Source organism: Ixodes scapularis, unplaced genomic scaffold (assembly GCF_016920785.2).
Source record: "Ixodes scapularis isolate PalLabHiFi unplaced genomic scaffold, ASM1692078v2 PGA_scaffold10__122_contigs__length_95168666, whole genome shotgun sequence".
Classification (NCBI taxonomy): Eukaryota; Metazoa; Arthropoda; class Arachnida; order Ixodida; family Ixodidae; genus Ixodes; species Ixodes scapularis.
In genome coordinates, this window is record NW_024609836.1 from 30,097,095 (window position 1) to 30,123,611 (window position 26,517).

Consider the following 26,517-nt stretch of genomic DNA (forward strand, 5'->3'; position numbering starts at 1 on the left):
CATTCAGCAATTGGGCCCGTGCCCCACGCCGGGAATCCTACGATGCGTTGATTGGATACGAGGCCGAGCCGAACGCTGACATCTTGGCTGATGTAGCACTTGTGTCCAATCTGCGCTGCGTTCGAGCTCACTGGGATGACGTCGTAATGCTAGCTGATGGGCCTTGAGTATCTTAGAGGTGGTACCGGTCGGAACCGATTTAGTCCAATAATATACTATATGTGCACGTCGAAATAGAGAATGCGGGATTCGAAAGTACGAACATTTCGACTGGATTACCTTGCTCACGCGGCGATGAGATTATTATCGTTAGTTAGTGTGGGCGTGTAATCTGGATGTTGGGTAGCGAAGTAAGAAACCGTCAGCGAAAACAAATGCCGGAAGTACGAGAACTACGAGAAAATTACATATATACCGTCAAAGTTAAGGTTCATATGCTTCTGACACCATATCTCGAATTCATTACCTGCACTCTAAAAAATAAAGGGAGTAGTATTTCCTCTCTTAAAGGAGGAACTCACGTAAACACCACTAAAGAAACAGTAAGAAAAATAGAAAAACAGAATACAAATGTTAAATGGCGATAACAAGATTACAAATCACCATACAAATTTATAACTCGTTCGTTTGATCTAAGCAAACATTGATAAGTTCACGAAACTTAGAGGGGATCCCAAAATAAACACCGCGGAGCCATGTTTTCAACTCTGGGCCTCCCAATGTCCGGTCGAGTGCTCTAACCACTGCACCATTCCACCTGGACTTTTTGTCGTTTCCTATTTGTCTTGTGTATATAAAACAGAAAGTTCAGGCAAATTCATCGCTTATCGTTTCATTGACGCCAGTCTTCGAGCGGTTTCTTCGCTTTCCTCGTAGAAGATGAGCCAACTAAGTCATCTGGTACTTTACGCCATGCCACTGGTTCATCTTTTTATAGGTTTATGCAGACATCAAGCTTGTACCAAATAAGTTTTTTTTTCGTCCTCTTCACAGCTGGGAGTATCGAATAGCTTTTTTTTAATGCGTTCGTGTTTTTCTTTTTTCGGCTTTTGCGCGTTTTAATGATGTCGCGAAACGACTGGAATGCTAGACCTGCTTCAGAGAAACGTGGGAGCTTCTGGTTGGCACTTGCTGGCGAATCTGGTGAGCTTCTCTCCCTTCTTGCACTGCGAGGGCGGCTTCCCGCTTCGATGCATCCCGTGTTTCTTTTTTTCTTTTTTCGTTTTTAGATTATATTCCGTCCCTTGTCTTGCTGGCGGTGTAGGATGCGTCGGCGAGGGACCATCGCTAAATAGGAAGATCATCACCGAACCAACAAACAGGAATTATAAAGAGAAAGCTGGACTGAGTGGAGGAAAAGGCAAAGTCACGCGTGCGACCATCAATAGCTCCTAGACAACAAGGCCGCAGTGCTGGATTTGCTACGCACGTCGCATAAGAGGGACACTTGTACTGTGTGCGTGTTTAGTCATCGGGAAGTTAACTCCAGCGGGCGTCTCGCGTCTCGGCTGTAGGTAAGAAATTTGACCAGTGCAGTACGACTTCCAGCTTGGGGTCTTTAACCCGTGCATCACGCTGTCGTTGGTACACGAACGCACGCCGGTGTGATGTTCACCCAGATCGAAATGGGCAGGGATTGAATCCATGAGCCCTGCGTTCTGCAACGTGAGCTTTCGCTCCACGTGCTCCGAGCACGTGGAGCGTTTGTGTGTTAATGTATACACTCGGTCTGTGTGTTAATACACTAGGTCTGTGTGTTAATACACTGCATCTGTGTGTTAATACACTCGGTCACCGATTGGGTAGACCAGTTGGGTAGACGAAACCTCGACCGCCGATCCGCCGGTCGTGTTTTCGCTGGTTGGACTGCCAGCCGAACGCCGGCGCAGACGAGTCTGCCCCGCGCTGGCCTCCGATAAGTGGCGTAGCAGATCAAGCATAGCGGCCTTGCTATGTAGGAGTCGTTGCGACGATACGCCGTCCTCGTAACGACGACGACGACGCCAGGAAGGTCTACCCCCTTCCGTATCCATTGCCCCCCGTGTTTGTCTTTGCATTTCCTGTTTCCCGGTCCACCCCCGCGCTGGTCAGCTCCCCGTGGTCACTTCTGCTGCGCAGTCAGCCGCTGCTGCCCATTTCCGTCCTTTGTCCCCTGTCCGTACAAAAGAAAAGAACGAGAAGGTTCTTCTTGTATGCACGCATGATCTCTTTCCGTTTTTGGTTTTTCCGCGGACGGCTTTTTCTTTTTGCTCCTACCGCGTTGTGACACAGCCGGTTTGTGCGCGGGGGGGTCGAGGTCCTGACAGAGCCGCTTCGGGGCGTCGACTACCGACACAGCCGGAGACCTTGCTTGAACGGAGCAGGAGAGAGGGGAGGGTCACCGTGTCACGGACGTTGTCGCTCCTGGCAGGAGCGTAATATAAAGGGGTGTTCCGCGAAACGCGGTGCAGACCTAAATATTCCTTCGACGCTTCGCTTGGATGAAGTATTCCTACACCGTGCATGTCACTGTCAAGCGGCTTATTTAGGTATAAACGGGCGTTTGATCTGTAACGTTTTGATTGGTAAAAGAGAATGATGAAAACTTTTGGGTTTAGTCGAAAACTATTACAGCATAAGCCACTTTTAGGATCAGTTGGGGCGCGGGTAGCGTTTTACAGCGTCCCCCCCCCCTTCCCCCCCCCCCCCCCCCAAAAAAAAAAAAAAATTGGTATATGCCGTTTTAATTTTTTTTCTATATTATATATGTTGCTGAAAAAAAAAGTTTAGCTATTCGAATGCACTCTCGAGGTGCTGGTTTTCTAGTGGCTGTTGAAGTAAAGAGGCAGTCAATAGTAATCGCCGACACCTCAGCGGTGTCTTGAAACTTTCGGAACTTGGTAAGGATCCCGATCGCCCTAAATATTTCTGAACGGGACTTAGGAGTTTCTAGCAATGCCCAGCGAATTTCTAATTGAAAGCGTGGCTTTATGTTTAATACCTAAAAATGTAATCTATGAATATAAGCGCTTAATTATCCCGAACGATATGTATTTCTATAGATTCTTTAGTAATGTGGTATGTGGTACATTTTTTTTTTACCTAAAATATTTGGTTGAAGGGGCCGCAGGAATATTTTTTCGGGTTCGCAAGCGGTCCTCCGCTCCGAGTTTGTACGGTTAGGGTTAACTCAGGCAAGGAGCGGGCATCCTCTTTGGTAAGACTGCACCAATCAACGCTCTGGAATTCGGGTCAGCTTTATGTGGTGGTGTGTGCGATGCAACTTAGAGCTACGCTTCCACATGGGAGCCTACATGTGCTAAATGCTTTACTTCTGCGCGCAATCACCCCTTTTATAAAGCGCAAGTGTCTGTTTCCCTAATAACGGCGCGCGCAACGCTTGAGATGAACTGTCTTGAGATGAACTGTCTTGAGATGAACTGTCTTCAGATGAACCGTCTTCAGATGAACCGTCTTCAGATGAACTGTCTTGAGCTGAACCGTCTTGAGATAAGATGTCTTGAGGTAGATAAGGTGTCTTGAGATGAAGTGTCGATGAACTTTTTAGGTGAGCTGTCCTTACATTAACTGTCCTCAAGTTAACTGTCTTGAGATGAACTGTTTTGGGATGAATAAGCCGTCTTGAGGTGAACTCTTTAGAGATAAACTGCCTTGAGATTAATTAGCTGTCGCGAGATGAACTATCTTGAGGGACACTGCCTTAATATGAAATGTCTAGGGGCGAACTGTCTTGAGATGAAGTGTCTTGTAATGGGTCTTGAAATGAACTGCCACTAAAACTTTCTGGAGATAAACTGCCTTCAGATCAACAGTCTTGAAATCAGCTGTGTTGAGATTAACTGTCTTCAGATAAATTAGCTGTCTATAAATGAACTACCTTTAAATGAAATGTCTTTAGATGAACTTCCTTGAGATAAACTGTCTTGAGATGTTGTCCTGAGGTGAACTTCCTTGATATAACCTCTCTTAAGATTAACTACGTGGGGAGGAACTGTAGCTACGGTGCCACACCTTAGGCTCCTTATCGTCTTTCGACTTAATAACCACGTGGCCACTGCCCGGTTCCTCGGATCTTTAGGAGGGGGAACGTGCAGGGAGCGTGCATGGGCCGCGGCCCTTTCCGTCGTACCGGTCGCGGCGTGTGGTCGAGGTTTCTTCTCGTCCGACGACGTCTACTGGCAGCGCGCCCTCGCAGCCTCGCCTCGGAGGAGCCGATCGGGGCGAAGACATCTCTGCGGTGGGAGGCGTTCCCTTGACCTGCGATGCCGCAACGGCGTGCTTCCTCGCCAACTTGTTCGGCTCGGTGACGGCGCACCGTTTCTTCTTCCCTGCTTCGATTTTTTCTCCGCAGCCTTTTTTTTTTTTTTTTTTTACTACTCGCTGGTTCTGGGTCGTCCACGTTTCGGAGCCGGAAGCGATCAGAGGTTGACAGGAGCCCATCTCGGGGAGGAGTCTTTTTCCCCCGTGGCTGGGCGCGCGTGCTTATTTTTGACGGCCGTTTTCCGTGATTCGGTTTGAATCTCGTCCGGCGTTTTTGTTGCTGTTTTGTTTGCTGTGGTCGACGTGGGACGTCCGCTTCATCGTTGTGGACGACCCACAGTTGCGGGCCGACACCGCTCCCGCCCACACGAACGCTCGACCGTGTCTGTTTCTAACCCGTATCCAAGAGTAACAACACACAAACACAAACCCGAAAACCAGACAAATGCTGTTTTGTCTGCATTCATTTATTTCTGTTTTCTCTATGGTTTATTCGAAAAAGCTAGGTTATATATTGCTCGCATGGAAGGTCTCGCTGCAGATCAGCTCTTTCGCAAGTTCAGTCTTTAGAAAGCAATCTAAAAAGAAGGTTTTTGTTTTGTTTTTCTGGGCGCGAAGGGGAGGGGGGGGGGGGGGTCATGAAGTTTGTCGTATTCGCTGACAGAGTGAGAACGGCAGGGTGCGTCTTTCAAACGCCCGGCCTCCAGCACGCGCCCGTCGCCATTCGTCGTGCCATGGCCTCCTCTATGCTCACAAAGCCTGGCAGTTCGACGACGGAGCCATAGAGTGCGCGATCGCAGATTTGGAGCACGAGGATCTGGCAGCACAGAGCATTTCTCGGGGATTCTGGACGCCAGCCCACGGCTTTTTCAGCGGCGAGGACCCGAAACGCACTTGTTCGCTCGGGAGAAGTGTGTTTCGGCGTCTCGCCGCAGCGGGGAGCCAGCCACGTGGCTCTCCTCTCATCCGTTGTCTGCCGCATCACCTTTCCCATTTCGGCGGCCGCTTCTCGTGGAGACCTGCCAGACCTGTCAGCACGGCGCCCGCTTCACCGCAGACGAATCTGTAGACCAACTAAACTCTCTGACGTAACACCATTACGGTGGCGCTGCTGTCGGTACTGGCCATGCGCAGATGCTTCGCCTCGCGCGAATTTGGTTTTTGCGCTCCCGCAGTGCCCACACCCGGTGCGGGCAAACGCGGTCTTGTTTGTAAACAGTGTGTTCGCTCATAGCCTCCTCTATAGTCACAAAGCCTGGCAGTTTGACGACCGAGCCATAGAGTGCCCGGTCGCAGATCTGGAGCGCGAGAATCTGGTAACACAGAGCATCAAAGAGCCATTTCTCGGGGAACCTGGACGTCAACGCACAGCTTTTGCAGTGGCGAGGACCCGAAACACACTTGTTCGTTCGCGCAGGAGAAGTGCGTTTCGGCGTCTCCCCGCAGCGGGGCGCCGGTCACCTGGCTCTCCTCTCCTCCGTAGTCTGCCGCTCCACCTTTTCCATTTCGGCGGCCGCTTCTCGTGGCGATCTGCCAGGCTTTGCCAGTATGTAGGAGGCTATGGTTGTGTTTTGGTAGCGCGTGCACGCTCGAGGGCGAACGATACGTCGAAGACTTGTCGAATGCGGGAAGCTCGCGCTAGAGGCGGGCAACTGAAACTCCTCCCTTCTGTTTTGCTCCTGCCAGTGACCATTAGCATCGAAATGTGTCGGTGGCGTCTTCTAATCGTTTCCATCCGTTACGTCACAATTAGGACTTTCCTCGGATGTGTCGCCGTGACGTCACGAGTTGTTACCCTGTCCACTTGTCGTGAGTTGTGAGCTACAAATTCGAAGATGTGTTTAAAAAGCACAGTTGAGCCAAGGGCCATCGCGTTATGAAACTTAACACCGTCGAAGCTGACAGTCTGGCGGTACTCTTGTGTCCTGGTCTGGCCAGTCGTGGAAAGCCGACCTCTGCGACGCTTGTGGTCGTAGACGTCGCTAATAAAGAATATGCACTGGTGGCTGTAGCTGAGTCAACCTCACGCCTTTAATATCTCTCTTCTTGATCTACCTTCGTCTCTTTTTGGGAACGGGCATGGATACCGTTTAGTAGAGCAGTTGTAACGCACGTCCCTTGTCCTTGCCAGTTTTACCTGTGCGATACGCCATTTTCCGCCGCGGGAGACCGGGAGCCGAGCTTGTATGTTGACGTTGTTGGACCATCCTCCCCGCTGAGGACTCGGGCACTGGAGACGCTCGTATCTTTTCGTTCCGACGTCGGATGATATGGCGACCTTGCTCCGCTTGTCTTTTCCTTTCTGTCTGAGCGTCTGCCCCAGGGGGGACTAATCAGGAAGGAAGCCAGCGCGCCCCTCAGGCCAAGTCGGCCGACATCCGCGGTCGTCGAAGACGTGACGGAGACCGCAGACACGGACGCGCGACAGATTAAAGGCCACTCATCTGCCGGAAGTCCCTAGACCCAAAGACAAATTCTTGGTTCATTGCCTTGTCCCGCATATGAATTGAGAAGACAGTCGAGGCTTCAACCAGTAAACACACTAACCACGACGTCATGTGACGTATGTATAGATGACGTAACAATAATAAACCCTGGAAGGTGGGAACAAAGGGGACAAAGGACGAACACAAATCTCCAAACACAGCTATAGGTGACTGGTGCGCGACTAAAAAAATCCGCCTGGTCCTGGTATCGAACCAGGGACCTCTCTATTTACAGTAGAGCCACAATGTCACGTGACATCATGGTGGGATGTGACGTCACGTGACACTATGATATCTACAGCGGGAAACTTTTCCTGCCAAACTTTGCGGAGAAATTTCCCCTCTGCATTTAGTGCGGAAATTTTCTAACCACGACGACGTACCCTACCAGAAACTGGGGATCCGCTGGGAAATCTTTGAATGAGCACTGTCGCCTTGAAGAAATCGCAGTCTTATAGACCGTTCCATTAGAGAGAAAAAGAGAGAAAAAACAAAACACAAAACAACTAAACTTGGATTAGAACGCAACGCTTATCTTTTCTCTCGAAACGCCGTCAGCCCCTCCGAAGGGACTGTTAGAAACGACCGAGCTAGCAGGTACCCAGCGCAGGATCCCGCCAACTCGTCGAAAGCTAACTCGTCGACGCCCATCCGTCGAATATGGCAATTCATAGTAGGGCAATTCGTCGAAGGGCAACTTGCCGAAAGGGGCAGTCTGTCGAAGGGCGATTCGTCGAATGGCTTGAATGACGGTCCGAGGTAACAGTTCCTGGTTTCTTGTTGTCTTTTGACCTCAATTTTTATTTGTGTTTGGACTAAGGACAGGGCCCTTGTTAGGTTATAAGGCTGAAAGAAAAATCAGAAAAGGGCGAAGACAGGACAGAACCTTGAGACAAGTTAAAAAATATGTCATCTCCGCATCGTCCTTTTGTTCCTTTTTTATTATTTTTTTTTTTTTTTCTAATGAGCCGCCGCAGACTCGCCGCGAAGCGACGTGAACGGGTAGACCAGGTCAGAGTCATATATAGGTAGGGTGTGCACCCACCAGACATCGCAAAACAAGTAAATAAAGAAAAAAGGAAAAAAGGCTGGAAGCTCTAAGGCCAATACCCCCCGCCCTTCCAAATATGAGACTCAGCAGATGGCAAAGAGTATGTCTGAGAAGAATCATCTCGGAAGCTGCAAACAGGCCTGAAACTCTCCACAGGAAAGGCATTATTAAATCTAGTGAATGCACATCCTGTGGGTTTACTGGACCAGCAGGACTAGAACACCTCATTTGGGACTGCCCAACATGGGAGAGGGCAAGAGCAAGGCACATCAAGCAAAACAAAATCAAGGACTTTGGGGACTGGTGCCAACCAGTCTTTAACTTTGAAGAGAGCGATCGCAATAGAGGTCTAGTCAAGAGCCTACTAGACTTCATTGCGACGACAGGAATCAGAAAGTTCCTCTGACCTAGTTACCCCTTAATTTCCCTTTCCTGGAAGGCTATCGGCTTCAGCCACGTGACTTTCTTTCTAATAAAAACGATTTTTCTATCTATCTATCCGGTTTTAACCGAAAAACACCGATAAACATCCGTCGGTGACTAAAATATAAAATCGGTTAAAACCGAAAAACACCGGTGGTTTGATATTTTCGCCCTGGTTAAAACCGAAAAACACCGGTCGTTGCTAGTTTCCGACCTAGCGAAACCCTTTCCCCGTAGAGGTTCGTCAAACGTGTTATCTCGTGGATCCTGCATTCTTCCAGTGTTTATACATGGCTTGCAGGTGGCGTCAGTCCGCCCTCCTTTCTGGGGGTCAAAAGCGTCTAGTTAACGCAGTGGAAGCTAAGCTCTCATACGCCTTTCCCCTATTGTGTCTTTCATGGCCCCATTTTGTGGAAAAATTAACGCAGTGGAGGGTAGGCTCTCACATGCCTTTTCCTCATTGTGTCTGGCCAAGTGATGTTGGGGCAAGCCATGTATTCAGAGGTTGCTGTGGTTCCTGGAAGACACTGCCAACGTCCGTGTCGTACAGGACCGTGCGTTTTCATAATTGCGGGTTGCGAACCGCAAGGAACGTGCTGCCATGAGGGCAGCCCGTTCTTTGCGTGTAGGTGCAAGCATGAAAGTATGCTTGCATCGACTATAATAACCAAGTGTGAGAAATAGTTGCTTCCTAGAGAAGAAGTGTATGAGCTATGTGAATAAAATTGGAACTCTCTGTCTCTGATCAATCGCCTTTTTTTCACCGATAATCACCGATTTTAGCCTCGTCGTGAGACGTTCCACCGAAATACACCGGTGTTTTGAAAATAAATAAACACCGAAAAACATCCGCCGATTTTTCTCACAAATAAACACCGGAAAGTACACACCCTACATATAGGGGAGAGTTTGGCCAGCTGGCGTAGCCTCGTTGACAGCTCGTCAACAACGTCACTGACACGCCACGCGAACGCCATGGCCACGCCCATTTCGCCATCTTCGAGCCCAACCGACGCCGGCGACCTATACGTATTACTATTTTATTGTGTTTTAAGTCATCCGCCTGCAGTATTTGGACTGCGTCGTGTTTATTCACGAGCCATATTCACTTAGTTACCGGTTACCTTGCCTATTCTCTCTTGGTATGCGCCGCGTCACCAGCCCGTTTCTACGCTTCGCAGATGTTCGGTGCGTCGCGCAAATCACGCTCGCGTAAATTTCGCAATTTTCAGTTCCAGTTGACGCCTCTTGTTATTTTAACAGCGCGCAACTAACAACTTCTAATTCGCAGCTGAGGGGCTTTTCGTTGCGCGTGTTTTTGAAGAAACTTATTTGTTAGATTGTAAAGGGAGCTCAAGCCCTTCGCCCGATAATTTCCCAGAGTTTCGTTTCTTTCTAATTGCATTTCCCCTTGACTATGTGTCAGCGTGTCAAACGACATGGCTGGATCGAAGCGATCGCTACTCCTGATATGGGATGGCCACGCTGTGCATGTTTACCGCTTGCGTCCACCGAACTCTCTCGCAGTGAAACAGCGATCTTGTTCTCCGAACATGTAGAAAGCCGGAAGGTTACAAAAAAAAAAAAAAAAAAAAAAAAAAAGGAGGTTGTGCGAGTTTGCTGGCATTAAAAACAACGCCGGCACTAACGTGTGTCTTAACGGTAGAGCCGTGTATTTTAGGACGGAAGGTTACGAAATGAACATCGAGCGACTGAGCGTCAGGCGGCTCTTCGCGAATGGTAAGCTTGCTCAATTTAATAGATATAACTCAATTGATTGGCCGTTCGCAACGGCGCTGAGATCCCAGGATCCATCGTCATGTCATTACATCATACATGAAAATGAATGGAAGATAGAAAGAAAACTAAACTAGCTTTTTCATACAAAAAAATAACATTTATTAGAGGGCATCAAGTAATCAATTAATTCATTTTGCGGTCTGGGGAAGAAGGCAGGGGAATAAAATCTTTCAGCTTTTCCACTCTGGTGAAGGAAGACCAGCGAAGCTGTACTATGGTGGGAATGAAATAATGACCGGCCGCAAGTCGGTAAGCAAGAGTGGAAAGGCTCGAAAGGTTGTCGCCATCTAAGAGTGACAAAACAACCAGACAACCGACAATCCGGTTGTCTGGTTGTCGCCGTCGCTCATAGATGGCGGTAGCGGTCCAGAGTTCTGGGTCATCATGTTATTTGAGGACGGACACGATCCTGGGGAAACTAGCCCTTAACAACTCCGCTGTAAAACGCTTCACAGATGGGACGTCTCTGCCTCGTGCGGCATTTATTCACGTTACACATTACATGCGAGCTTCGTGTAGCAACTAGTTCTTTAATTTTTCCCGCTACTGCGACGAAAACTCCATTTTGTAAAAAGTTTCAGGATGAAACGCATTCTTGCCTCACAGACCTGAGTCTTGCGTGGACGCGTCCAGAATTTTCGCGCTTGATTTTATTCCACCAAATTTTGCGACGTATTTTGTTTTTATCTTTCTCTCTTAGAATCATTAAAAAAATGTGACGGCTATGATTGGAACATCCAACCGCACAATACCGATCATTTCCTTTCGAGAAACCCTAAAAATGAGGGTTGTACGCAGGATACGGCCCTGCATGCGCGCGTGTTGGCCTGGGATCGCTAATGGTGGACAGGCTCGCGCCGTTCCCCCGGCGCTTTCCGTTGCTAAGCGGTTGCCAGGCCTGACGTCAGTTCTATGGGAGGGGCGAAGGTACGGCGGGAGGTCACCGAGGACAATAGATGTCCAGACTCTTCCCCTATATATGGCTCTGGACCAGGTGGGTTGACATTTTCGTAATAAGCTGCCGCACACTGTCGCCGCGAAGCCGCGTGGACGGCTGGGCCGGGTAGATAAACGCGTGCCCCAGTGGTACGCGCGCAACGTAGTGACCGTCCCCCATTGCACCGTAAAAGCGCCGAAACCGCCAAGTTCTTATCTTTGAGAAGAAAGAGCACACTTCGAAAGAAAGAGCACAAAGCACATTTTCTTGTCTTCTACAAGAAACAGTACACAAAGTGCACAGTCCGTCCGGGTCCCCGAATGGACGGCGTCGTCTGCTATCAGGCGCGTGCCCTCTTCCTCTTTTACCCAGCCGTTGCAATGCCGAGATGTACGGAGCCGGCGCTACAGTCATCCAAAATGGCGCCGTCCAGGAGGCCCATAATGGAACGGCCTATAGACCATTTCCATAACCGTATTCTTCGCGTCACTTTTGTCTACTGGGCGCTGGAAGGGGTACCAAGTGTGCTCGTGGCTCTCTTATGCAAGATGTCAGACGCCGCGTGCGCTTCCTCAGCCCAGTGACTCGGCACTTTTCGCTCTGCCGATAAGCGCTGGAAAGCTGTACGTATAGGCAATGGAAAAGCGGCTTTTTTTTAGGTACCAGTCGGCTTTGTCTTTCCCGGAAGGACAAGACGATCGCCTGGTAGACGTTCAAAGTGGACGCTGCTGTTGAGTCCACATCGATGTTTTGCTATAAACAAAGCCTTATGGGTTTTTGACCTTAAGTACGGTTCCCGGAACGCGTCTGCAACTGGTGCCTTATAAAAAGTGGTCCCTCGATTTCCACCTGATGACGTGGTAGAATCACACCGAGCTCGTGTTTCGGTTTCGAACAAGTTTTGTTTTTTGGCTTTACTAAAAATGTTCGTGACTCTGCAGCACAATATTTATTGGGTAGTTTCCACCACCACACTAAATCGCTTGACAACCAAAAAATATTGTTGGGGTGGGGTGTCTGTGTGTGTGTGTGCGTCGGGGGGGGGGGGGGGGAGAGTGTTAGTATCCCTTTAAGATTACGAGACAATTATTTTTGCGACAGAGTCCAGCGACTGACGTGAATATCTCGTTTCTTCGCTGATTTGTTTGCTGCAACGCTAGGCCTACAGCGCTAAGGACGCCTCACTAGCGACAGGCGCCATCTTGTTTCGAAAGCCACCAACGTCACGTCAGCGTTACGTTGCGATCGTTTGCCGCTTGGCGGTTCGCCACAGAGGTTGGGAGGAATCGGCCCCGAGACGGTTGGCAAAAACTCGCCCTAAACCGCGCGGTCCCAGCCGCTTTGAAGTTGAACGCGCCATTACGCCAGCACGTTGCCACAGGTTTGAAACGTAGCTAATAAAAATAGGGGCAAACCATTTTGAATCCAATGATTGACTGCTGAAACCCAAGCCATGTGCGTTAAGCTGGCACATGGCACGGCGCGACCTGTTTTTTGACTGCCATATTTTCACGGTCGTGGCGACCCCTATGGGTCGCTGGAGTCGCGAATGGGCGAGGAAACTCCTAGAGAGTGCGCGCGTTCAAAAAGGGTTTATAATCGCAAACACGCCGTCGACACATGTCTCTTTTTAATGTTTCTGATGCGTTTACTTGACTGTTAAAGAGCACATTTTATTGCTTCGGTTTGTGCCCCTTCACGCTCTAGTGGTTTTGACGACAACCGTTCAGCGGCGATAGAGAACCAAAAAGAAAACCCGGCGATCGCGTGTCGATGCCAACTGCGTCGAGCTTCGTACACGCGCAGCTGCATGGCAGGAAGTTTTCAATAGGGATCTCGCGAACCTGCGTAGGTTCGAGTGATACAAGGTTCGACTCTTTCGATCGGATAGTTCGACGAAAGTTCGACTCGAGTTCGATCGTCATATACGCATGTATGTAAATCACTGATATCTATGACAATTGCTGGATCGCGCTTCTTCGCTCCGCGAATCCGGCCACAGGACGGCCATCTTGCCACACGGAAAATCGACTTTTTGGTCCCCTTTCGTAAAAATTTCCACCTTTTTTGGGGGGAGACATGTGGTACAGTGGAAATTTTTACCTTCTGTAAAAATTTCCAAATGTTCTCAAACGCAATTGTCACCGTTTCCTCCACGTTTTAAAAAAAACTTGTTTGGCAAATGACGACGAACAAGCAGAAAACGTGTCTTCAGCACGCTACCGTCCAGCCTCGCTGCGCTAAAAAAAAGTCGATTTTCCCGGTGGAAAGATGACTGCCCGGTGGCCGCACCTGTGCTTCAGCGACTAAGCGGGGATGCGCGCTCCAGTAAATCGTCGTAGAGATCGGTGGTGCAAATCAAAAAGGAGATAGCGCCACCAAGCGGAGGAGGATAGCAAATGGCCCGTATCATTAAAATATGTGCTCGCTTTTATATCGCGTAAGCATGGGTCATCACTTTCTAAAAGTTTAGACAAATTACTGTATAAGTGTTTTCTTAAAAATATTTCACAATGTTTGTTTGGAGTCGTGCAACACTGTTCAAGGTTCCAACTTTTCCGAATTCGGACAAAAGTTCGAAGGTTTGGCGAACCAGTCGAATCATAGGTTCGGCGAAAGTTCGCTACACCTCTGAACGTAGGTGTCTCGGTGCATTGCTCTGTGGCTCCAAGGCAAAGCACCGGCCTACATTTCTCCATTGGGCGGGTTCAGATTTCCGCTCAGGTGTTCGCGGTGGGGCGAAGGCTGATCGAATGTTTGGCACCTTTAGCTGGGGCTTTGAACGCGCACTTACTCACTCATTCATTCATTCATTCATTCATTCATTCATTCATCTTGCGTGCTCGTGAACAGGTGATACATTGGTAATGATGCCAAGCACGTAGATTAGAAATGACCTGAAAACAACTTGGAACGAAACGAATGAGAATGAAGTATTCGCGGCGACAACCACGCCAGGGGGCGCAACTGGGCGGCACGTGAATGTCACGTGATACCCGGAATGTGAGGAGTATGCCGGGTTTGTTTACATTGCGCGCGCTATAGAGTCACGGCCTGATCGCTTGTTTTCGGACGCGGCGCGGTACTTCGTTATTGTTCGGTCACCGGTGGCACAACATAGTTGACCGAAGAAGGTGCAAGTTTCCGTTCATATCGAAGAGATAAACAACTGGGGAAGTATGGATGAGAATCAGGCGGCTAAAAAGGTGCCGCGAGCGCGATGGTGTGCCCGCGTACCACTAGACTAGAGCATGAAGAGTGGGAACAAGAGAAGGCGACGTGCCGGCTCAAACCAGCTAAACGAGAAAAACCCAAGTCATTGTCGGTGGAAACGGCCCGAAGGGTGCCCAAGTCTGTCCAGTAGCGTCTTTTAGTTTTGGTCATCGTTGGGGTGTAATCCCTCCAAACCCCCGAAATCTCCCCCGGATTCGCCTCTGATGGCGTCACGCTGCCTCCAGAATCCTCCTACCTACCGTGCACTACTAGAGCGACGAACAGCAACAATCGACAGCGACAGGCGGGAATGAGCGACAAACGACACCGACAGACAACCTGTTTGTCGTGGTTTGTCGGAGTCCGCCGTCCTACCTGGCGGACGTCGTGCGAAAGATATACGGACCAGGAAACTGTATCCGCAGTGGGACTGACGTCGGCAACAAAACACGACGAAATACACTGACAAACCGACTCGGGCGACGTATTTTTCACGTTCTGCTAGATGGACGAAATACGCGCCGACAAACACGGCCAAAGTAGAGGTAATTATTTTTTTCTTGAGTAGTAAGGTTTTCAGTAAACACTTCCTGTCAATATTTATCGAAGAAAGGGTAAAAATACAGGCGAGCTGTCGAAGGACTTCCACAATAACCAAAAACAAGGAACAGTAAAAAGAAAAGGACAAAACAACAACAAGAACAAAATTAACCAAAAAAGTTTTTTTTTTTTTTTTAAGGCTATTATAGCATCTGATTTTCGTTCGATGAAAACAGGTGCCAAGTGCCTATTTTCATCTAACGAGAACGATCATAATTCATTCCGGACCAGGTAAATTGACCGTGGTCCGTTTTGTTTCATGGTCGCATGTTGTTAGCTGTCAAGCGCCAGTAGTACGGGAGAGAACCGCGCGAGTTGGTCGTCCGTTTGGAATGCGAGGAAAAGTAAAGGCTTTTATTGTTGTTCAGAAATACTATACCTTATTGAAAGAATATGAACGAAACACACAAAAGTCTTGTGCTTATTTCTGTTGCCCGTACTAGCGCCTTCGAAGCACTTGTTTGGGCACTCTGCTTTGTGCCATCAGTCCCACAGCTCAGCCAACAACGGCATGTATACGTGTCTGATCTCCGAAAATGGTGCATGCATAGGTGGATTTTTCGGAAGTACTGGGACATCAATTCGTCGTTTACTTTCTTTTTGGCACATGGCGTTGAGATGTATTGGAAATATCGCACGCATTAAATCGCTTATAGCCGTCCTCAGACAGCTCCACAGACAAACTGTCGAGGGAGATTATGTGCGCTGGTACTATCAGGGAGAATATGCTTATCTTCGGCTTGTTTTCACACAAAATAATTAGAAGACTCGTCGCACTTTTGCACGCCGCATTCCAGGCGCACTCCGGTTCGGAAAAAAAGTAAACGTGCAGTGAACAGGTTCTTCAGAATCTGCTGAATAAGATCGCTATAGTCGTCGAGACATTCATTTTGGGGTAGCGTCTTAGCCCCGAAAGAGAGGAACCGTTAGAAAAGTCCCCTCTTCTAAGACATTCTTTCAACAGTTGCGTTCATTGGTAAACTCAAACTTGCTCGCAATGGAAAGAACGCTCAGTATGGACGCCTTCGTTTCAAGAGACGCTTGCACGCACGTACCAAGTCTTTATCAAATATCTTATTTCCACTAAGGAATGGGTCTGTGTAAAACAGAAATAGTCTGCATATGTTTACTTGGGATATATCAATAATTTCGAATTGTCCTACTGAGACTAGTGTCGAAAGCATTTATAACGAAGTCAACCGAAATCGGAAATTACTTCGCTATATCCGCTATTTCGTTATAACCGACCTCGGTTATAACGAAGTTGAAAAGGGAATGAGAAATCGTGATCGCTTCGCTGTAGCCGCTATTTTGTTATAACCGACTTCGGTTATAACAAAGTGCACAAGGGAACGGGAAATCGTGATCGCTTCGCTGTAGCCGCTATTTCGTTATAACCGACTTCGGTTATAACGAAGTGCAGAAGGGAATGGGAAATCGTGATCGCTTTGCTGTAGCCGCTATTTCGTTATAACCGACTTCGGTTATAACGAAGTGCAAAAGGGAATAGGAAATTGTGATCGCTTCGCTGTAGCCGCTATTTCGTTATAACCGACTTCGGTTATAACAAAGTGCAGAAGGGAATAGGAAATCGCGATAGCTTCGCTGTAGCCGCTATTTCGTTATAACCGACTTCGGTTATAACAAAGTGCAGGAGGGAATGGGAAATCGTGATCGCTTCGCTGTAGCCGCTATTTCGTTATAACTGACTTCGGTTATAACGAAGTGCAAAAGGGAATAGGAAATCGTGATCCCTTCGCTGTAGCCGCTATTTCGTTATAACCGACTTCGGTTATAACAAAGTGTAGAAGGGAATGGGAAATCGTGATCGCTTCGCTGGAGCCGCCATTTGGTTATAACCGCCTTTGGTTATAACAGTGCAGAAGGGAATGGGAAATCATGATGGCTTCGCTGTAGCCGCTATTTCGTTATAACCGACTTCGGTTATAACAAAGTGCAGAAGGGAATGGGAAATCGTGATCGCTTCGCTGTAACCGCTATTTCGTTATAATCGACTTCGGTTATAACAAAGTGGAGAAGGGGATGGGAAACCATGATCGCTTTGCTGTAGCCGCTATTTCGTTATAACCGATTTCGGTTATAACGAAGTGCAAAAGGGAATGGGAAATCGTGATCGCTTCGCTGTAGCCTCTATTTCGTTATAACCGACTTCGGTTATAACAAAGTGCAGAAGGGAATGGGAAATCGTGATCGCTTCGCTGTAGCCGCTATTTCGTTATAACCGACTTCGGTTATAACGAAGTGCAGAAGGGAATGGGGCATCGTGATCGCTTCGCTGTAGCCGCTATTTCGTTATAACCGGTCTCGACAGTAGTTGCTTGATAAAAGGTATGTGACGGCAAAATAGCAGGCAGAACATTCCTAAGCTTACGTATATAAATGTAAGAGGAAAACACGAGAACAGTTGTCACTTCGAAGGCGCTGATATGACCCCACCCAAGATTCACTCAAGCGTTCCTTGCGTGTCTTTCTTGTAACCAAGATTCCGACTGAGTATGTTGTTGCTCTAAAATCAATTCTTCCCGAGTTGATGAGATTGCGTCGTCTTGTCCGTTATTTTATTCCGCCTTGTTTCAGAGCTTAGATTATGGTGTTTCCTAATCAGCTCACTTGGATGTTTTGCCCCTTGGGATTACTCGTTTGCGTGTGCGCGGAATATTTTGTTCAAACAATCGACGGAACGATCGAAACCGAAACCGTGCCGCTTTTCCGTGGCCAACCAGGTGGCGTAATGCAACGCGTGCGCTATTACATGCAGATGTTTGGAGGTAGTCTATTCCATGGCCGTCTTTTGTTTTCTCTAACATAAGCCGCAATGAACGCTGATATTTCGTCCGACACCCAAATAAGCACACACACACAAAAAAAGACAAAAAAAACAACAACACACACACAACGAACCGGCGAGGAAAAAAAAGGGTACAAACCCTAAAAAAACACACGCCCGAATAAAAATAAGTAAAACGAACCTTATTCATATTTTTCTTTTCCGGCGCGTTTTACGATTGGTTGACCGTTTTATCGTCCGCGTGTCTGCCACTTTATATTTGAGTCGGATCAAAGTGTAGCCATTACGGCTAGATGAGTTCCGGCCGGGAATCGTTGTCCGCGCCTTCGGGCAGGTTTCGCCCCTGGGAGGTGTCCGAGCCTCCACCCAAACGACGGCGGCATTTATCGGTGTTAGCAATTACTATGCCAGGTCACGTCACGTAACAACATCAAGTTAAAAAAAAAAGAAATGGACACAATAAAGTCCCACTTGAACGGATCTGGTTCCCGCGCACGAGCAGTACCCACACCCGGTGTGGTGGGCGGGCGAGGGCTTGTTTGTAAACAATGTGTTTGTCGATGTGCCGGGCAAGTTCGTCTGCACTTTGCGCACTTTGTGAGTTTCTTTACCTGCCGGGAGCGCCCGCGCGTGATTTTGATTTCCCCCGACCTCAATCAGTGACTGGGCGCGCTTGACTGCCTCGTCATCGCGCCTTCCCCGTGCGCGTTCTTTATGATGCCGCCTGACTGGCGTGCCCCCATCCTTGCGTTCCGACGCGCCAAAGCAGCACCTCCGAGGGCTCTAAACTCGTCTAACACGAAGTTGGGGTCTCGAAGTTCACAGAGCGCACCGATTGGACTATTCTGACGATGACTTCGCGCTTTTTTCGCCGTCGACAATCGGCACGCTCTGGGAACTTTCGGCTCCAACTTTGTGTTTGACGAGTTTAGGGCTCCTAGACAGCTTTCAAGCCTGCGCTTCGTGACATGACGTCACGTCCAAGAGGCCTGCACGGGCGCTGATGGGATGCCAGTGCCGCGTCAACGTTCGCATGGGGCTCGTCCCTATCACAGTCCCACGCGAACGCTGATGCGGCTCTTGCATTCAGTCAGCGCCCGTGCAGGCCTCCCGGGCGGGACGTCATGTGACGTAACGCGCAGGCTTGAAAGCTGTCTAGAGGTGATGGCCAAAGACGCGTTCTCAAAGACTTGCTCGCCGCATAATTGCAGACGCCGCAGTCGAGGTAGATGGCGCTACCTGCCAACCGGCGTCAGACCGGCGTGACAGGAAGAGCCATCTGGAAACGACTGTTAGTATTATCGCGTCAGCTTATACTTTGTCTCATCCTACGATAGACTAAAGGTCAAAGCCACAGGCCTCCAGGTCCAATCACGTTAGACGTTAAACTATGACATGCTGAACATTGATTAGGGGTGGTCGAATAATGCTCCGAATCAGAAAGTGCTGCATCATTTCTGTAGCTTCGACACTGCAAAGAACCTATATGTTGTGGCTTCCTTCGCGATCCAAGGTTGGTGAGTCACTCTGCGCTATTCAATTCGGACCACTGTCCGCCCACCCCCATTAGACGCGGGCACCGACACGTGCATTGAAGCAAAATACCAGGCATTTCTGAGTGGCTCGTGATTGGATCTGGTGGTCCGTAGCTCTTTCCTTTAGTCCATCGTAGGGTGAGACGAAGTATAGAAAGCGATCGCTGGTTTGAGGCAATGAAATATAATGTCACCGCCTATTTGTTTAACGGGGGGGGGGGGGGGGGGGGGGGGGTCGGGTCTGGTCTGGTCTCGTCTGTTCTGGTCATACGGAGTAAGGAATGAGGTCCCGGGTTTGATACCCGGTCTTGGCGGATTTTTTTGGTCGTGCACCAGTCATCTAACTGTGTTTGGAGATTTGTATTTGTCCTTTGTCCCCTTGTTCCCCTTCTCCGGGACTTATTATCGTCAGTTAAAGGGGTATTCCGGCGTTTTCTTCGTAGTCCCCGATTTTCCCGAAAATTTGCTAAACACACCAACAAACATCGTTGAAATAGTAACCCCAATTTTGGGCCAATATATATATATATATATATATATATATATATATATATATATATATACAGGGTGTTTTTTTTTATTCTTACACATTTGTTTAAAAAAAGCCGTGAAAGCTACACTAATGCGGTTTGTGCAGGTGGGTTATATGGCCAGGGGGACATTATGTGAGTGGCTAATCTTTGCGATAAGTTGGCTAATTAATTAAAATTCGTTAATTAACTTTTTAATTAGTGAAAATAGACATATGGTTCCAATTAGAAACTTGTAGAGCATCATCGAAAACCACTAAATCAACTATTTTTGGAAGGATATAACGCCGGGGCAGCATTTTACAGCGTTCTGTAAAAACGCTCCATTTGGACGCGTTTATTGATTTCGGTTTCTTATCGGAGCGCATCACCGCGCCCGCGGTCCTGCTCCCCAGTGGCTGAGACGCGCAACACAGGTGCACCCTACTTCCCTCCATTCTACGTGGGAGGCGAGGAGGTGGCTTCGCGCCGCGACCACCGGGGAGCAGGATCGCGGGCGCGTAGATGCGCTCCGATAAGAAACCGAAATCTAGAAACGCGGCCAAATGGAGCGTTTTTACAGAACGCCGTAAAACGCTGCCCCGGCGTTATATCCTGCTAAAAATAGTTGATTTAGGGGTTTTCGATGGTGCTCAGCAAGTTTCTAATTGAAACCATATGTTTATTTTGAGTAATTTAAAAGTTAATTAACGAATTTTAATTAATTAGCCGACTTATCGCAAAGATTAGCCACCCACCTACTGCCCGCCTGGCCGTATAACCAACCTGCACAAACCGCATTAGTGGAGCTTTCACGGTTTTTTTTTTTTAATTGTGTAAGAATTAAAAAAAAACATCCTATATATATATATTTTTTCTTTTTTTTTTTCTTATTGCGAACTTGTTGATTTTACAATTTCGGCCCTCGTCGTGTGTTCTCAAAGTAAACATCTCTCCCGGCAACAATGAAAATGTGACGTCGGGGGAAGGCAGGTGTTCACTGTTTGGAGTGTAAACTTTATTCCCAACTGATTACAATCAGTTTCATGGTGTCAAGTGAAAGCTTTGGAAGCTGGCTCCAGCACCAGCGCAGCAGCACGGAACAGATGATATCGTTGTAGTCCGTTCTTTAACCTGCCTGCTCGACCTGCAAACCTGCCTTCCCCTGACGTCACGGCACTCAAAAAGCGCGGATATAATTGATTGATGGTTTTCTCATCGTTTTCATTTATACTAAATAGCATACCGGAAAGGGTTAAAGGCAGGTGATTCCGAAAACATTATTAATTGGGGTAGCTAAAAGAAAAAAAGAAAAATCGCCGGAGACCGGCGAAAGTTTTGGGAAAGGGAAGCTCCGCGAAATTTTGATACTCACTTATTTGCTCTAAATTGCCTCAACATATTAATAGAAGCATCTAGGTACCAGCAACCTGAATTAATTACTAGTCGCAATAACTTTCTTCGTTAAGTTATTGAATGTTCTATTTTGGTCTGAAAGTCTTCGGGGCCTCTACGTGACTAGGACGCCTGGTACCCGGGGCATACGACCTCCCCCCCCCCCCTTCCCCCCCTCCCCTTCCCCCCCTCCCCGTTGCTACGCCACTGTTTGAGGCTCTTCTGGTAACACCAAAAAGCCGACATCGCACACGTAATATGCAGCTTGTTTTCGACGGGTTGCAAAAAGTTTTATGGTGTGAAATAAATGCTAAAAAAACAAAACAAAAAAACTCACGCCAGAAAAAAAGAAAAAAAAAAACAAGCAAAATAGTGTGTGTTTTTTTCTTCTTTTTTGGGACTGCATGCTTGACTTGCAACCACGTGCTTGCAACTTGCACCCACCGGAGATCGCGGGAGAATTTTAATGTTGGTTATGTCAAATCCTTCATTTGCTGTTTGCTCAACATCTATATTGAATTTCGATGTAATAAATAGCATGCCGGGTAGAATAAATTAAGCCTGGGTATTTGGAAAATCATTTTAAAAATTAACTAGCTACAAAAAAAAAAAAGAATAAAGAAGCCGGATTGGCACGGCGTTTTCGACCTACCATTTTCTTAGTTCGCTCGAAAATAATGCTCCCGTGGCATTTATTGGGTCGGGTTTCCCGTCCGTGCTCAGAAGGGGCCTCGATGACATCACAGTGACACCACCGGGGTGACGTCAGGAGACTCTGTGACGTGAAATTGTGACGTCAGGCCACATTGCCATGTGGCAGCATGTCGCGGCATTGTTACGTCACTTTACATTATCACGTGACACCTTGGCATGACAATGTCACGGTGCAGTGATGTGATTGCTGCGCTATTTGCGCCAAACTGATCCAAAGTGCTTATCCCGCTACATTCTGCTACATTTTACCATAATGCGAGAAATTTGCGCCAACATTGCGCCAAAACTTAATTTCACTTGATTTAACTCCAAAAATACAACAGCTCAGGCCTCGCTATTCGGCCGCATCATTACGGTAGACTTATCCGAGTTTTCAGAACTTGTGGTTATCGCCTCAAATAATGTTACTATTCGATTGCATTTCATATCAATGACTGACAGTGCTCGGGCGTTTCACAATAATTCTCACGTTCGTGGTCCATTCCAGAGATGGAAAAATTACTTTCAATAACTAATTAAATTACATTTCTAATTACTTTTCTGAAAACGGCAAAAATGTGATTTAATTACATTACAAATTGCCGCATACTAAGAGTAGTGACATTACATTAGAATTACTTTCCAAAAGTAATGAAATTACCTTGACATTACTTTTCAATACTTTGAGTCAATAATACGTGCTCATTTTATTTACAGTATATGTACCAAAACTCAAATATTCCTGTTTACACCGCAATAGCCTTATGCGCCTCAGGTTTTAGGTGTTCGAAAAGATAATCCATAAGGATTTGACACATTATTTCACCCGCGTAATACCTGATACGCAACTCGGTTTCATGAGCGGTCGTTCCGTTGAGACGAGTCTTGTGCGTTTCTCAAATGATGTTGCACCCACTGACTTTTTTCGAGGACAAACTGATTCTGTGTATTTGGACTGTAGTAAGGCATTCGACCATGGGCATCATAAGTTATTGTTGCATGAACTTTCTGTGTACGGTCTCAGTAATGATTATTGTTCTTGGGTCGACAGTTATCTTTTGGGAAGAGCAAACCGTGTCAGCTATGCTCATGCAAAGTCACGCTTTTTTTCTCTACCACCTCTAGTACCCCAGGGCTCCATGCCTTGGACCTATTATTTTTAATGTATTTGTCAAGGACATCTAAAACATCGTTCACGTCTCTTGCAGTGTGCAGACGACCTTAAAACCTACAAAAACATATTGACATTAAGTGACTGTATTCTACTTCAAGGGGATGTTAACGCCATTTGTCAGTGGTGTCTATACAATGGTCTTCCACTCACTCAGCCTTGAAGAAAGAACAATGTATCTTTTACGTGCAAGACTGGTCCCACCTCTTTTGTGTACTGATTAGAAGGATCGGCCATGAACAGTGTACTGTGTGTAAAACACCTTGGAGTTTTGCTTGACTCCAAACTTATTTTCAACTCGCATGTGTAACATGTTGCAAGCTCTTGTATTATACTTGTCGGTGTAATTTAACGATTTAGCAAACGTGTTTCGAGTGTGTATCTTTTACTTGTACTTTACCGGAGCATAGTTATCTCAAAACATTTTTGTTCAGTGATCCGGAACAGTCTTAGTATGACTGCTTCAAAAACTTTAAAATGTATACAGAAAAGGTTTGACAGAATTTATCATTTTAGATTTTCACATTACTTATACGTATAGCTTGAAGTACTGAAATCCTTACAGATATCTGAACTTGCAACAAAAGCGTGTTCGCGCGACCTTATATTTTTGTTTAAATGTACACCTTCTTACTTCGACATTAGCTCATTAGTCTCGTCTGTGCACTGTCATATACATGGAAGAAATGTTCGAAATCACCGCACGTTCCACGCTGCCCCCTCAAACTTTGTCACCGTCGGGTCGCATTAAAAAGCTATTTAAACTATCTAGCCTCAGCCGATATAGACATTTTCAATCCAGATGTGTGCCGATTAAAAAAAAGTGCTTGCACCATGTATATGGTTGACGTAGTCGCTGCTGAGTATTTTGTTGTTTGCACTTCTTACCTTTCTTATTCTTTATTTATTTGTGTTCTTCTTTTACTAGTAACAAGTGCACCAGTGCTTAGGTCTCGGCTGTTACGGGGCACAATAAATAAAAGTATTATTAGTATTATAATAGCGAACAGTCATTTTTCTGGCACACACTACTTAAGTGTGAAACATGATGAATAGCTTCTTCTTTAGGTTCGACTCAAAGACAGCCGACTCACCGGTTTCGCTGTTCATTCAATGGAGAAGGTCCATAGTTAAAAGGTGGTATGTTTTCGACTTCCTGATTTAGAAGGAGTTACAGTCCGTGTCAGTATGTTACGTGCCATGGGAGCTCGTTCTTACAAGGAGTCGTCACGTGAAAGGTTTCCCTTCCGCCTCGGACGCAATTTAAACCTATCCTCCCAAGTAAGTTGCTCCTGGTTGACGTATTCCCGGTCATTCCTCTCAAGAAGGATTGCTCCCAAACACCCGAAGAGCCCACGTAGCTAGCCAGAAGTGTCGCCATTTGAGGAAAGGGATGGCGCGAGCTTCCTAAAATGTGTACTTTCCCAACAAACGAGTGGCGATATCTGCTGGAAGTCTTATTACCAAAAAAACTCCTCCGCCCTAAAAAAAAAAAAAAAAAAAAAAAAAAAAAATGCAGCGAGGCACACCGCAAGCAGCAAATGCTTTGCTGGTTTTCTGTCTTTTCCGACTACAAAAATCAAATTTATTTAAAAACGCAAAGGATACACACGAAACGTCCAAGGGCCTTCACAAGGCGCTTGGGGTTAACTATTTATTCCGGCAGTTTGTTGTTCCCAATGGTCGAAGCTTAGGTTTGACCTTGCTTGACGCTTGCTTTTTGTATTGCATTTTTTTTTTTTTTGCGTATAAGCCTGTTAGGGCCTTACGCGGGTTCGCAGTATCCCGCTCATTTTATTTATGAACAACTGACTCCCTGACTTGCTCGGTATAGCTGAACGTAAAAAATAAATAAATAAATAAGTAATTAAAATATAAAGAACCTGGCCCATTCCATTCCCATTCTATTTCGGGCAAAAGGCATTCAATTCCATTCCCATTCCATTCCTCTGAATGTTGCCGCCATTCCATTCCCATTCCATTCCGGGGTCGCGAAAATGCGGAATGATTCCGGAATCATTCCAACTCCGGAGTGGCAACTCCGCAACACTGGTCTATTCTGGCAGTTAGTTTCGTTGAGTGCGCTTCTCACCGCGCACTGGTGTACAGCAGAGAAGCGGCAAGCGCAGTGTAGGCATCGCGATTTTGTGTGTCTTGCTTCGCGGCAGCGCACCCGCATGCTGAGGGGCAAACACTCCTCCAGAACGAGACGTGGCGCAATTTCTAAGATAAAACTTCGGCTTGTGTACATCTTTCCGATGTATACAAATCCACAGCCCAGCCTGCGATCTTCACAGCCTTGCACGCACGGGCTCGCGTCTTTGGAAAGCGAGGCAAACACGCGCCATACGCACAAACTCCGAAGGGGGCGCCTGCCTGAAGCTCCGTATTGGAACGGTCTGGACGCCATATTTGAGTGCGCTATTTTTAGCGGATGCTCGGAACGAGCTCGCATTAATTAGGCTGCTAAGACCGGCAACCTTGATGATTTTGAATACACGGATAGAGAAAGAGTTGCGGTAACTAAGAGGAGATTGAAAGACTGGTGGAAAAAATCTAGGGAGGGGTAAAAGCACAGAAAAAAATAAGCAATGGAAACGCTTTAAAAGGGGGGGGGGGGGGCGTTAGAACAAATTTTATACAAGTTTTAAAATAGAAGGGATGACGAAATGTTAGGCTAGGTGGCGCAAGCTGCCGCCCGTTACAAAGGGTGTAGCCATCCATCCCTCCATCCAACGTGGCAAAAGAATTGTGGATGCTCATCGTGGGCATGCCCTCAGCAGTCGTGCAAACAGCTATGGCCGCCAGTGAATACTCCCTGTACAGCTTTTCCACAAGGGCGCAGCCAGGGATGGGCAAAATACATGCAAATATGTATCGAAATACAAATACAAAATACTTTGTCAAAAATGTATTTAATTACAAATCTAATTACACATCCAAAAAAGCATTTAAGTACAAGATACAAATGCAACCAAATGTATTTGGTCTCCTCCAAATACTTTTCCACATACATTCTTCAATATTTGCGTCAGCGACTTCAGGGCACCTCCAACGGGTTTCTGGGTATCTCATTTTAATTTTGCATCGCACACTCGGGAGTTAGTATGCGAGGCTCTGGTAACGTAATAGAAATATAATCACAAAACAAAAAAATGTAATCAGCTTGGATGTAATAGGTGAAAAAAGTACAGAGCTTCAAGCAGCTTTTTTTGTCGATTATATTTTGGTATAGACCAACAAAGAACCGAGACGACCAAGACGCGTAGCACTAGCTAGAGAATTTTTTATTGTGGCAACTCGCAACTCACACCAGTTACGAAAATCTGGATGACCCGCGCATTTCGAATGTTCCAGGCAAAAATATGGATGGAAATCATGCTGGAAAGCATCACTAGTTGTCACAGGCACTTACTTAGCCAGTCTGCATGTGAACGTCGATTTCGTCACTATTCTTGCCCTGGACTTGCACCGTAATCACAAAGTCACTAAACGCTTGTGCTTGATTGAGAGACACTGCATTCAGCGCAGCACGTAGTTTTCTTCCTGTTCTGGACAGTGACAATAAATTTGATGGATGTATTTTCGCCCACAAAATTCTATTTAATTACAATTGTATTTGAAATACCCACGTT

General features: G+C 47.0%; 1 protein-coding gene across 1 annotated transcript in view; it reads left to right on the forward strand.

Moving 5' to 3' along the window:
• LOC120851169 overlaps nucleotides 1–26,517 on the forward strand; it is a 534,438-nt gene that overhangs the window by 61,749 nt on the left and 446,172 nt on the right. The window lies entirely within an intron of this gene.